Source organism: Capricornis sumatraensis, chromosome X (genome assembly GCF_032405125.1).
Source record: "Capricornis sumatraensis isolate serow.1 chromosome X, serow.2, whole genome shotgun sequence".
Lineage (NCBI taxonomy): Eukaryota > Metazoa > Chordata > Mammalia > Artiodactyla > Bovidae > Capricornis > Capricornis sumatraensis.
The window spans coordinates 130,179,304-130,189,780 of NC_091092.1; the positions used below are offsets into that span (position 1 = coordinate 130,179,304).

Consider the following 10,477-nt stretch of genomic DNA (forward strand, 5'->3'; position numbering starts at 1 on the left):
TACAGTGAGATACGGCATACATATGTAAAAGTACATGAAGCACAAATGAATTACTGTAGACCAAACACTCCTCCAGCTACCACCCTGATCAACAAGCATATCACTGCCAACACTTCCACTAGACCCCTGCGCACTCCTAATCCATCAGGGTTTCCTCCTTTCTCTCGCGAGAGAACCATGGCCCTGACTTTATGATAATAGCTTCCTTGCCGTGTTCAATATTTTGCCACCTAGTATATATACCTAAACTGGAGATTTGTTTTGTGTGTTTTTGAATGCAATATAAATGGAATTATATGCTACATATTGGAGGGGAAGGTGGTGTAAGTATCTTCAACTTTAACAGATAATGTCAAAGTCTTTGCCAAATCGAGGGAAAGGGTACCCACAGACATGCCTACCACCAGGGTACAAGAGTTCCAGTTGCTCTCTAGCAGATGTTTTCATTTCTGGCATCTACTCAATGGACAGGGGAGCTTTGAATTTGCATTTCTCTGTTTAGTAAGGAGGTTGAGCACATTTCATTATGTTTATTGGTCATTTGTATATCTTCTTTTGTGCTGCTCATGTTCAAGCTTTCTGCTCATTTCTCGATGGGGTTTCTACTTCTCTCTTAATGGATAGGAGTTGTTTATCTGTTCTAGGTAAAAGTCTTTTATTGGGTACAGGAGCTGCAAAGGTATTCTCTTGCGCTTTGGTTTGTTTTTTCTCTTTCTTAATGGGGTCTACTGTTGAACAAAAGTTCTTCATTTAAACATAATCACATCTATCAGTTGTTTTCCTTTTATGCTTAGTTCTTAGTGTGACACCTGTAATAATACCTGTCTCTGGGTCCAGTGGTATTCCGAGGAGCTGGACTTGAAATAGACTACTACTGGTAGTAGTCAAAGCCAAAAACTGCGGATTGGAGAAGAAAAGGGTGGGAATGGGGAGGGCAGAACGCCAGAGGAGGAATGATAGAGGTTGTCAAGAAGGCAACAGGGGCCCTTCAGGTGGATAGAGGGTATGACTGCAAGTGGACTGAATGTCACTTTCACCAGACAGCTCCTTATGCATGGAAAGGATGTTGGCAGTATCTCAGAATGAACAGAGAATCAGTTAAGAAGATGTGTGGGAAGCATAATGTACATATCAACATCTCCAAAGGGAATTGTGCTGAGAGGATTACCACTCTGGCTGGACCCACGAATGCCATCTTTAAAGCCTTTGCCACCATCATGGATGAACTGGAAGAGGACATCAGCACAGCTGCCAGCAAACCCCGGCCACCCTGAACCTAGTGGTCCCTGCTAGTAGTGTGGCTCTCTCACTCGGAAAGGTGGTTTCGAGATCAACAAAATATGACAAGGGAGTACAGGGGTTCAGGACCAGGTGGCAGGGAATCTGCCTCCCGACTCGAGTGACCAGGCCATTATAATCTCTGATGTAAGCCATCACTGAGTGTATCTGACAAGCCCTTCTGGTCATGTTGGAGTCACCCTGACTCCAAAGGCCATCCAGCTCCCTGGTCATCTTTGCAGTGATCAGGACACAGAAGACACAGGCAATGATGGCATGGGCTTTCCTCATCCCTACTCCACTGCCCATCCACGTTCCTCAACCCTGGAGGCCTATAGAATTCAAGGATGCTACTTCACAACCACATTTGACCAAGCTTCCCCTGTTGGCAATGTGAAAATCTTGTTTTCCTCTGAGGCACGGCAACCCTGGATTCAGTGACATTGAATCTACTGAGACTACTCATGGACTCATCATTTCAAGCATTTTCATTGACCTCTTATGGGTACCACCATACAAGGGGTAACCATTCTCTTCTCCAGGGAATCTTCCCAACCCAGGGATAGAATTCAGTCTCCTGGACTGCAGGCAGATTCTTTACCATCTGAGCCACCAGGGAAGCCCACTACCACCACACAATGCGGCATTAGGGTGCCCAAATCAGTAAGAGTCATCAGACACGGGGCATAGTTCATCATTGCAAACTCAAAGGAAGGACCTACCGTTAGGCCAGTGGCCATCATTGGATGTGCTGCCAACATTAGCCTGGTTCCATATCTAGTTGTCCAACTGTCCTCAGAAATAGGTGGCACAGGGAGCTGCTAAGACAACGCAGATCCGTCTATAATCCTCTCTGGCTGTTCACCACTCTTGATCCATCTGTGTTGTTTCTGAACAGTCAGCATTTCCAGGTTTTAAATAGTCTGTAAGTTTCCATTTCTTTACACTTTACCATCCACTTGTGACTTTTAAATTATTCTAATTCCTTTCTCCATTCAGCTGTTAGAGCTGAGTTCCATATTTAGTTTTATAAGCTTCTCCCTGTTTTGTTTTATTTGGGGGTTTTATGGTCGTGAATTTCTTCTTGTTTGTCACAGACTCAGAAGACTAGAATATTAATACAATGCAGCTTAGTCTATGAGGTCAGAAATTTCTCAAAAACTAATTAAAAGATGGACTGGAAAAATTGTTAGCCAGATAAGGTTTTCCTCATGGCTGTCTTTGCTACTGTTTTGTAATCACAGGAAGCTTGAAATCTTGATAGATCCTTGCTCTGGGTATCTTTTCGCTTTATCCTCCTGTGACAAAAGCTACAAGGACAAGAACATCACATTCTCTTGGTAGTGACTGTGGAGCAGCCTTTTGGAAGTCAAAGAACTGCCATTTATTCGTTTGCTCCTACCTGCTAAGCATTGTACTGAGCTGTGGACATACATCACATAGCTGATTCTCTCCCCAATTCTGGAGGGAGGTATTACTAGCCCTCTTTAATAAGCGGGGAAATGAAGACTCACTGAGGCAAAATACCTTGAGCAAGGTCACACAGGTCAGCCAGCCAGTCAATGGCAAAGGCTGGATTTGAACTCCAGATTGAATCTCACCCAAGTTCATGGCTTTCCCACTGCAAGGTGCTACCCTCTGGTCAGAGCAGGGGACTTGCCTAACTGGTTCTGTGAAATGGGAGAATAAAGTGGCACCTTTGCTGCAGGATAAATGATGAGGAAAAATCTTTCTATTTACTGTCTTGGTGTGGCTTACCCTAGAAGTGGGACCTAAGAGAGGAATGTGAGTAAACTATTTCTTTGTGTGGCGATTCCAGGAAACAGTAGTAGAGCAGGTGAGATAGGAAGGCACAGCAGCCAAGAAAGGGACGATTGTCAAACACGGGGGTCGCTGGAGCACAGTCCTGCTGGGGAACTTCCAGAGGTTGCCTTGTACCTAGAGTTAGCAGAATTCACCATGGCTCCAGAGCAGGGCTGAGGCAGCTGGGTTTTTTTTATCCGCCAACTCCCACCCATCATTAGATGAGGGCAGCCATGGAGGGATTAGTGCTCTGGCATTGGGTTCCCCCTGAGGACGTCCTGTTGGCCAAGCCTTGCAGGTGTTTGTAGTAAAGAGCCTTTGGTGTAGAGGTGAACACCCAGGGGATGTGGCAGAAAACCAATACTGTCTCCTCCACCCTCTGCTAATAAAACCCAACGCGAAAGACAAAGAAAAGCTCTGGTAAAGAAGAGAAGGCTATAGAAAAGGTTTAAATCCCTCCAAAGGCCTGTGCAATGTAATATTCCTGAGACTTTCACAGTGGCACCTTCCAATCTAATTTGCCACACTCAGGAAGTGACACCCACCACACTACAGTTTAATAATTTAGCTATTATTCCAGAGCGATCCTATTAACAGTCCATTCATTTTCTCCCCAGCGGTTCAGCCATTGAAATTCACCCACTGCGTCTTGTGACTATTAGTGATACTCTGGGAAGTATTATTCAGGAGCATGTACCGAAAAAGATTTGACAAAGATTTCACATGCAACCTGATACGAAAGACATGATTTCCACATTGGACTGGGGAATGGGCTGGGCTGGGTTGAGTCTCAGACACTCTCTTATAGCTGGAGTTTTTCCAGCTCCCTTTCCCATTCACAAAATGGGGGGAGGGGTGGCCAGTCCAGGCGATGTTTAGAGATTTTAAAGACTGACTAAATAAAGGGGCTTTTTAATGCTAATTAACCCACTTAATCCCTTTCAGAGACTAGCATTTTCAATAGCTTTAAAATAGACGAAAAATGTAATAAATGGGGAGGGAGGGAGGAGCTGACTATTGAAGAAGGCGACAACTGATGTTAACTTGCACTGACTATGAAGGACTCTGATGCTGGGTAGGTTCAGAAAGCGCAAACACCTGAAAGAAAACCAGTACAATACTGAAAAAATTGTCAGTTTCTGCCTCAATTTCTTGTTCAGCAATGTATAACCAATGTCCTGCCTTGGCCAAAATTGCTACAATTTAGTTCATGTGCCCTTGTGAAAGTAGTTGTAACCCAAGGAATACAAGTAAAATTAGGCCGAAGTAAAATTAGTTATCAAAGCAGACACTCTTTTTAATCACCACTCCCCCCCCCCCACTACACACACACACACCCCTTCACACACATACCTTTCTGAAGACAACATTTTCTTTCTTCAAGATGAAATCATTTCTAAGGTGTTCTGATGCTTGGTCTGTACTTCCGCCTCAGGACTTTTTGTTATTAGGGTCAGCTAAATTGCTTGCTGATCCTAGCACTAGTGATGGAATCAGGCTGACCAGGGTTAGGGTTCAGGTTGTATCACTTAACTGGTCTTAGGTTTTTTAACTTGTAAAATGGAGCCAATACTGGTATATTTCTTATCAGCTGTAGGTAAAATTCTGCTCCAAAGGAAAATAATACAGTCTCCATAGCAGAGAGGTCAAGTAACCTTTTCTGTAAAGGGCTAGAGAGTAAATATTTAAAGTTTTGTGGACTACCTGGTCACTGCTGCGACTACTCAGTTCTGCCATTGGAGCATGAAAGCAACCTCAGGAAACGCGCAAATGAATACATGTGGCTGTCTTCCAATAAAACTTTATTTACAACAGCAGGCAGTGGGCTGCATTGGCCTATGGGCAGCAGTCTCCAGCACAGGTGTCTAGGCTTTTCCATTCTAGCTTTTTGCTGCCACTGAGCCATTTTACAACTCTGTATTTGCAAAATCATTCTTGTCTATAGACATGCAAATTCTGTCCTTTAGAGGTTCAATTTGATGTGCCTCCAGCCCTGTTGAAAAGATCAAATTTTCCAGTATTTGCATATTCATTTCAATATTCCTGATCTATAAATGTGTCTGCTCTTGAACTGGTTGTACCATCCTACCAATTCCTTCATTAATGAGCAAAATATTTAATACTGTTAAAGAAAAAGTTATTCTGACATGCGTTAAACTGATATGGAAGACTGTATCATCACTATTGCAATAGGTGTCCAGACTATTATAACAGGGCAGAGAAATCAAGCTCAACTTGGAATACTAGCAAACACAGATGTGGATTTATAGCCAATGATCAGAGTGGAGTCAGTGGGTATAAAATTATCAATACCAACAGGAAACATCAAGCATACAAGGATTCTTGGTGAAGGCAGTTCAGGGTAATGAGATATCAAGGACAGAAGTTGAGGAATTTGGTCAGATATCAAGGGTGATCAGATGTCAGGAATGGGGTGATTCTCACTAACCTGATTTAGCAGGATTCTTGCTAAAACTGGGCTAGGCAGGCCAAAGACAAGGCCCAAAGAGATGAGGCCTAATCAAAAGGAGACCTCAGAGGAGCCTATTTCAAGTTTGGTCAAAGAGTTTCTGTCATGGTAAAGAAAAAATGTCATGACACTTCTTAAAGACAGTAAGGCAGATTTATCCAGGGGGATTACAACAATGAGGTTTTATACAGGGAGAGAGATCAGACTCATCTCTGAAACCAGGACAAGTGAAGATTTATAGCCAAAGGTGGGGTGGGGGTGAGAGAGGGGGTCAGTAGATGGAAAACTACTCAGAGGAAACTGAGGGCTGAGGGAGATTCTGGCTAAGCGGACTTGACAGGATTCTTGCTGAGGCAGGTCTGGGTGGTAAGATATCAAGGGTGAGGGGATGAGAAATGTGATCAGAGACAAGAGCAGTGGGATTCAAATGGAGGATTGTGGCTGAACTCAGTGAGATTCTCAAATAAAGAGACCAAGGACAGTGCCCGAAGCTAGGGCCTTGAGGATTTAGAGGAGCCTGACTGGAGTTAGGTTGAGGAGACAGTCTTTGTCAGTCAACATGTGTTCATTTTATACGTGTATGAAAGTCACGGATGAAGCTTTTTTGAAAATTCACCTTAAATTCAGCCAATATTTTTGAAGGAATTAACACAGCAACTGGCACATGGCGAACACTTAATAAAGTTGTTCTTGAGTTGTTATTGCTGGCTTGTTGTTATGATTAGATGAATGAGAATGCCAACAAGAAACAGAACTCAGCCCAAACGGTTCAAATGAGTAAATTCCAGTGAAGGGACTACTTTGTGGGAAGGTTAAGGGAACCAACAAGAGATGTCAAAGGCCAGAGACTATGACAAGGAGCCATTACCACGTGCTGAGGGGACAAGGGGAGGAAATGGTGTCACTGGATTGCAGTGAGAGCTGGGACCATGGGCAAGGGGCCACTGGTCAGGATCTGTGGTCACAGAGGGACGCAATTCTTGCCAGAGATGGGGTGCTGAAACAGGGAAGGAGCAGGGAAGAAGCATTTCGGTCTCTCTCGCCTCTTGCCTTCTGATCTCCTGCTGGGCCCACTCCTTGGCTGAACTCAATCAGAAGGCAGCTGCCAGGGAACCTGGGTGATATAGTCTGCCTCCTGGGGCACAGAGGTAGGCAGACAAGGATGTAGGATGCATCTTGGGGTGGGGGGGGGTGAAAAATACCCAGCACCATCATTACTATTATTTTCTTATAATGCTCAAAACCCACAGAATGCACACCAAGAATGAAACCTAATATAAACTATGGATTGTGAGTGATAATGATATATCAGTGTAAGCTTCTTAATTTTAACAAATGCCCCACTCTGGGGTGAGGGGGTGCTGCTGACAGTGGAAGCAAGAGTGCTTCTAGGAGGATGCTTCGTGCAGAGGGGATCCAAAGTTCAAGGGCAGAGCAGAGGGCTATTAGGGTGCCAAGTTCAGAACCTCTCCAGCAATCTTCAGAACCTCTGCCTGAAAGACCATCTCTCTCGCTTCTACCCCTGGCTACTCTCTCTTTGTGCGTGTGTCAATTTAAAGGTTACTTCCCCCAGAGATGCCTTTCCTGACTCTCAATACAAATTAGGTTTCTCCCATTATTCTTGACCCTTTGTCTCGTTTTTTCTTCAGAGAGCTTTTCACCAGGTAGGATTGCTTAGATATTTGCCAATCAGTTTATTGCTTGAGTTCCTCTCTACAGACTATAAGGTTCATGAGAACTGAAACACCACCTACCACTAATAACCCCGTGTTTAGAAGAGGCCCTGACACGGAGGTGATAATCAATAAATGTGTGTCTAATAAGTGAATGCATGAAGAAATCAATTAAGTCACTGAAATTAAATGAATGAAAACTAGTTGCCCTTTCTAACCTCACATAACAGCTTTCTCTACTTCCAGCCAGCCTATGGATATCAAGATGCCAGCAGGGTAGGAAAGGACAGGGGAATCAGGACAGATTTTAAAGATGGTTATAAGGACCTGGGCTTGGCTTCTGAGTCAAATGGGAAGGCACTGGAGGGGCTTGGATATCTTCTGCCCCTCCTTCCACTTCACTGAGCACTCTCTCCCATCCCTAGGAGAGGTTCAACAGTAGGGACTCATAGTAGGCATTCAATCAATTTGTTGAATAAATGCATGAATGTATGTGTGCATGAATGAATAAAAACATGATTTCTGTCCCTAAAGAACTTATGAGTGTTGTAATAAGATACAATTCATATTCATGGAATTATTGGAGAATTCCAGGGATGGGAGAGGGTACAAGACACATGCCAGACTGCAACCAGATATTTGGTGGGAGAAACTCAGGAATCACATTTCTATATTTTGAATTGGTTCATTGTCTGTCTTGTCTCCACTGTTTCAATTAGAAACAGTCTTAGAGCAGAGCTCAAGTTTATGACTGATTCAGATCCCTGGGGCCCTAGCACAGAGCCCAGTGTCATGAGGTGTGCCAAAAATACTCTTCTGGTTCTCATGCCGCTTCAGCAGGCTGGACTAATTTTTAGGGCAGTGCATGTCACATGCCAGCCCTCTAGACAGACCTTGGGGGATCCCCCTTGGGGAGTCACCCAACATAGTTCCCTTCATGCTGTACAGCTAAGAGACAGCTCTGAGGGGTCTGGTTTTTTACCGCATTGTCCTAACTCTCCTGTCCCGAGGTAGGAACAAGGGTTGTCGCTCTGGAGTCACTGGCTTTTATTTCTGTACAAACACTAGGCGTGGTGCTCCAAGGTTGCAGGAAAAGCACTGGACGCTTACTGTCTGTGTGTCTACAGATGCATCATTTCATTTCTCTGGGCCTCAGTGTTTCTCATTTATAAAATTAGAGGGTGGAGAGGGGATAAGAGAATTCCTAAGATCCCTTCCTGCTCTCCAAGGATTCTAATTCCTGATTTGACATGAGAAAGTGATTCCTTAAATGGCCGTAATCCATCTTCCAACTTCCAGAATGCTCCTAAGCCATGTATGTGCTGTATCTCTGGACCATTTCCAGAGATTTCAGATTTTGCTCATCTTAGAGACGCTCTTATTTCTAAAATGCCAGACCCTGATCTGTTTAGTAACTGGAGCTTATTTTTATTTTTTGGCATTGAGTTTCTGACATCTGGAACAACTTCCTGTCAGATCCCAGAAGGTCCCCTCCCAGAGTGTCTTCAACAGCAGCAAACAATTTACACCCACCCAGGACCCATCATGCCTAAGATGTCTTGGGGGCATCTTACTGCAATTAGGAGAAAATGAAACCAGGAGCTCAGACTGATGAAAACTGAGGTTGGAAACTAGTACTGAAATAGAAATCATTAGTGCAGTTAAAATGTAGCTGAAAGTGCCAATTCCTTTGAGGTAGCATGTTTGGGAGAGCAAGCAAAGAATGCCAAGTCATTGTGCCTGTAGTTCTGTGGACAGGACAAACTCAAGAACAACATTAAGCTTCTACTTGTTGGTTAATCGGCCAGAGATTCTGATGAGCTGATAAAACAGGAGAAGCCACTGAAACCTGGGCAGTGCCCTTAAACATCATTCTCTTCGAGCTCCAGTAATTGACTATTTTAGGTTGCATGTAATCAGGCGCAGACTCCTGAAAGGATGGAAGTGTGGTAGTTTACATAGGAAGTGATCCTAGAAAAGTACCTGTAGACGAATGGGGAAGTAAGATAGGGAAGGGAAGAAAGCCAATAAAGGGAGGATTACTGAGCAGGGTACCACTGTGGGTGCTAAAGCTCAGTCCTGCTGGGGAACTCTGGAAACTGCAGAACACATCTTGGAGTGTGTCACCTGAGGGGCATGAAAACTGGGGTATTTACTCTCAACTCCAATCTGTCATTGGCTGAGGGCTATCCCTGGAGGCATCGTTGGCCTCCCCATGGAAGTAGCACAGAGAACCTTAAGAGGAAGAGCTATGAAGTAGGTATGAAGCTTGAAGTAGGATGCCTTCAGAATGGTAACTGCTGAGCGGATGTGAGTGGGGCCCTGAGAGCACCTGCCACCTTAACCCTGACCATAGTTCACACTGCTGGGTAGTCAATGCGCACAATGAGCCAGGTGTGGGGGAAACCATAGCACCCTGGAGATGAGTACACCTTACTGATCTCTAGTCTATCCCCCTCATTTTCCAGATAAGAAAATAAAGGTTTAGAACAGCACTGTCCAATAAAAATGTAATGCAAGCCACCTATGTAATTTTTTTAAATGCTAGTAGCACATTTCAATGGCACCCCACTCCAGTACTCTTGCCTGGAAAACCCCGTGGTTGGAGGAGCCTGGTGGGCTGCAGTCCTTGGGGTCGCTAAGAGTCGGACACAACTGAGCAACGTCACTTTCACTTTTCACTTTCATGCATTGGAGAAGGAAATGGCAACCCACTCCAGTGTTCTTGCCTGGAGAATCCCAGGGACGGGGGAGCCTGATGGGCTGCCGTCTATGGGGTTGCACAGAGTCGAACAGGACTGAAGTGACTTAGCAGCAGCACGTTTCAAAAGTAAAATGAACAGGTGAAATTGACTTTAATAGCATACTTTATTCAATGCAATATGCTCAAACTATTAGAGTTTTAACATAATCAACATAACAGTGATTACTGAGATATTTTGCATTTTAGATACTATAGCTTTGAAAATTTCCACTTACAGCACATCCCAATTCAGACTGGTCACACTTCAAGTGCTCAGGACCCAGCTGTGGCTAGTGCCTACCATACTGAACAGCACAAACTGAAACATTTCCATCACTGCAGAAAGTTCTCTTGGACACTGCTGGTCTGGTGTCATCTGCTCCAATTTAGAGTGCTCATGGATAGGAGACGTAGTTGACAAGAAGCCAGAAAAGAACCCTAGGATCTGTAGTTAGGCTGGAACCCCGGGCTTGAAATCTCCCCAAAATAAAAGGAAGGAAGGAAGTTCTG

At 44.3% G+C, this 10,477-nt stretch overlaps 1 pseudogene; it reads left to right on the top strand.

The window, feature by feature from the left end:
• The first annotated feature begins 1,005 nt into the window (after positions 1–1,005).
• On the top strand, positions 1,006–1,804 carry LOC138071955 (poly(rC)-binding protein 2 pseudogene; annotated as a pseudogene).
• The last annotated feature ends 8,673 nt before the right edge of the window (positions 1,805–10,477 follow it).